We start from the raw sequence: 3,587 nt of genomic DNA, 5'->3' as shown, positions 1-3,587 counted from the left end.
ACCTTCCCTCCTCCAGGCCCTGACCGCCGTGCTATCGTCTTACCCGCGTTACTCCGTGGTTCTTACCTTACTCTCAAGAGAAATTTACATCGTGGTGGCCGCTCGACTGCCTCCCTCCTGGTGCTGCTCTTGTTGACGTATTACTGTTGTGTGGAGAAGTAGTAAGAATTCCTCTAAAGTCCTCCCCGGTAATGTTCACCTGTCCATCACTCGCCTCCCGTTATGCCTGGGTGCCCTCACACTCCGCCAAGTGTCTCAATAAATTCTTCTTATATATACTAGTACATATTCCATCCTCATGCTGTCTTATCCTTCCACCGTACGTAGGGCTTCCCCATGTGACCTCCTTGCCTCCACCATACATAGGGCTTCCCCATGTGACCTCCTGGCCTCCACCATACATAGGGCTGCCCCTTGCAACATCTTGGCCTCCACCATACTTAGGGCTGCCCTATGGGGTACGGTGGTCGCGGTGGCCGCCCGAGGAGGGGGGCCAGAGGCGGCACATTCCAGCGTTACCTCTGCAGGTAACTTGATCCCGCCCCACCACCCGCTGCTGCTGCTGCTGCCACTGCTTGTTCCGCCTTCATATCTACTCACTGCTTCTATAAACTTGTCTCAACTTAGTTCAATCGTTAAGATGACTTAGTTCATTTGGTTTCAAGACCACCTGCGCTCTAATCTCCATAAACCCGTTCGTTTATTAGTTATGTTTGTCATACACTTGGTTGTAGGATGGAACAGCCAGGCCTCGCGCCATCCTCCAGTATAAACACCCGTAACATAATGAATTAAGTGACGCTCCCGACGGTACAGTTAAGTGAGGAAGAGAGGCTGAGTTTATAACCACCGCGGTTCAAGTCATTGTCACCTCATGATGTGGCCTTAACCCCTGTGTGTGCATCCATCTCATCATTAAAAACTTATATATTACACATGAGAGTACGTTACAGTATGATGAGGCGTCAGTGTGGGCGGGGATGTGGGCGTGGGTGGCAGACACTTGCCGTGGTGTCAGTAACGCTACCCTCAACACCCACTCCGTGTACCACCAGCTAACTCCGCACTCCACAAACACACCAAATATCTCATTCTATATCAATAAACTTTTTAATGAAACTATAATCTCTGAGCGTGTCTTTCACCGTACGAGGAAGGTGTGGACAGTGAGCGGACAAACACCCACACACTTGACCGTCCCAGGCAGTTTGTTTCTGTTTGTTTACGCGCCAGACCCTGATGACAAGTGAGTGACGTCACCGTATGTTGTTCCATGATGCTCAAGTGCTGACGTCATCCGTGTGTGTGCGTGTGTATTTGTCCCATGATGCTCCGCTGCTTACGTCACCGTGTGTGTGTTTGTGTGTGTGTGTGTGTGTGCATTGTCCCAGGATGCTCAGCAGCTGACCTGCTCACAGGTGTTAGGTGACAAGGGATGCTGGCTGGGCTGACTGACTGTGACTGGCTCCGGAGTAACTGTTCTTCCGCCTTAAAACTTTCATGAAACAGTTCACATCCAATTTAAATAAGTTTAAAAAAATTACAGAAGTATCTTTATTGTGTGAATTTCGTCGACAATAGAGAGACGAGAAGCAAAAATGTGTTGGGTTACCTAAAGGTTCCTCCGACCTACTCGTTTCTTTCTTAAAAAAATAAATAAAAGACTTAAAACTGAGGCGTCACCAGGCGGTCATTATGTGTTACTATTGCTTCATCATCACCTCTCCTTCCCTCCCTCCCTCCCTTCCTCCCCCCCTCCCTCCCTCCCTCTCCCCTTCCTTCCCCCCTTCCCTCCGTCCTTCCTTCATCCCTCCCAAGAGCAACCAGTGTACGTGTGTGGGTGTATATGTATATGTATGTATGTGCATGTATTCATACATGTGTGTGTGTATGACGTCTCCGAATAGTGTCAATCTCTGACCTTTAACCTTTGACCTGAGAGAGAGGGAGGGGGAGGAGGAGGTGGCGAGGCACGGTTTTCTCCCAAGTTAACGGGAATTCTTGGTCATTTATAGATAATGTGACCACCGGTAAAAATGACTAACCTGTTTTGTGCTCTTGGCTTTCGTCCTCAACAACCTGACTCTTATATGAAGCTGAGGGAGAGAGAAGGAGGTAGTAGATGTCCGTTCTACCTCACTCCCTCACAAGTACATTCATAGACACCATACGGACTTCCTACGTACACCACGGACATATACATTCCTCTTTCCCGGTTCATGGATGTTTTTATGGATATTTTTAATGGATGTTTTATCGTCATCTTAATGGGTATTTTTAATTGTTTAATATAATTCCCTTCGAACGCCTCTACGGACACATACACACACACACACACACACACACACACACACACACACACACACATTCCCTCCTTTACTAACCTCCCACGGACACCACTTCCCCCAAACTTCTCACGGACGCACGCCACGGACGAGCGATTTCTCATACAGAGGTGAGCGGGTGTTTGGTTTGGTTGGTGTCTCATTCCGTGCGGTCCGTTCAAGGCGGGCTGAGTGACACCTGAGCCGGCTAGAGCCTGGCCCAGAATGCACGGCTCTCTGGCATGCAAGTTGCAACATCCACGTGGTAGGGAGAAGGGAGGGAGAGAGGGGGAGGGAAGAGGTGTAGGGAGGGAATGGTAGGGGAGGAGTAAGGAGAGAGGTGAAGGGGATAGGGAAGGGAGAGGGGGTAGGGAGGAGGTGGTTAGGGGGGAATAGGGAGAGGGGTGAAGGGAGGGATTAGTGCTTAAGAGAAAGTAGCTTAAGAAGGAAGGTGAGGAAGGAAGGAAGGAAGAAGGAAGAGGTGGAGGAAGAAATGAAAGAACTAGAATCTGGAATAAAGAAGAAGGGATGAAAGGGGATGTACATTGAAGAGAAATAGAGAAGGAATAGAAGAAAAATAAGAAGGAAGAAAGCCAGAAACGAGAGGGAAGAGAAGGGGGGAGGTAAGGAAGGGAAGATGATGAGAAGAAAAATATGATGTTGAAAGAGAAGAGGGAAAGAAAGGGGAGAAAGGAAGAAGGTAAAAGTGGAAGGAGGTGAGAGGAAGTGGATGAGAGAGAGAGAAAGAGAAAGAGAGAGAGAGAGAGAGAAAAAAGAGAGAGAGAGAGAGAGAGATTTAAACAAGATAGATAAATGAGAATAACATAGAAAGAGATAAGGTAACCGACGAAGGCACTAATGAAGGATAAAGAGAGAGAGAGAGAGAGAGAGAGAGAGAGAGAGAGAGAGAGAGAGAGAGAGAGAGAGACAAGAAGGGAGAAATGAGATAGAATATTAATGCAAGCAAAACAGTACTTCTGATGCGAATGGGAAGAAGGAACATGGATAAAGCGTAGGAGGGAGACGCAGAAGAGACTTGGAAGACGAAGGAAGGTGACATGTTGATGATGCGGAAGAAGAAGACGGGAATAACAAGAAGGAAGAGTAAAAAGAAGAAGAAGAAGAAGATGAAAACTGATAGAAATTGAAGCTTCTGTTCTTAGACTAATAAAACTATTAAACTTAACAAAAAATCAATAAAAAAAACAGATGAATATTTTTCAGGTGGTCGCAGAGTGAACTAAACTGACAAGGAATGTGAGA

Source organism: Homarus americanus, unplaced genomic scaffold, assembly GCF_018991925.1.
Source record: "Homarus americanus isolate GMGI-L3 unplaced genomic scaffold, GMGI_Hamer_2.0 scaffold50608, whole genome shotgun sequence".
NCBI lineage: Eukaryota > Metazoa > Arthropoda > Malacostraca > Decapoda > Nephropidae > Homarus > Homarus americanus.
The sequence above is the reverse complement of the archived record's forward strand: the minus strand, read 5'-3'. Positions refer to the sequence as shown.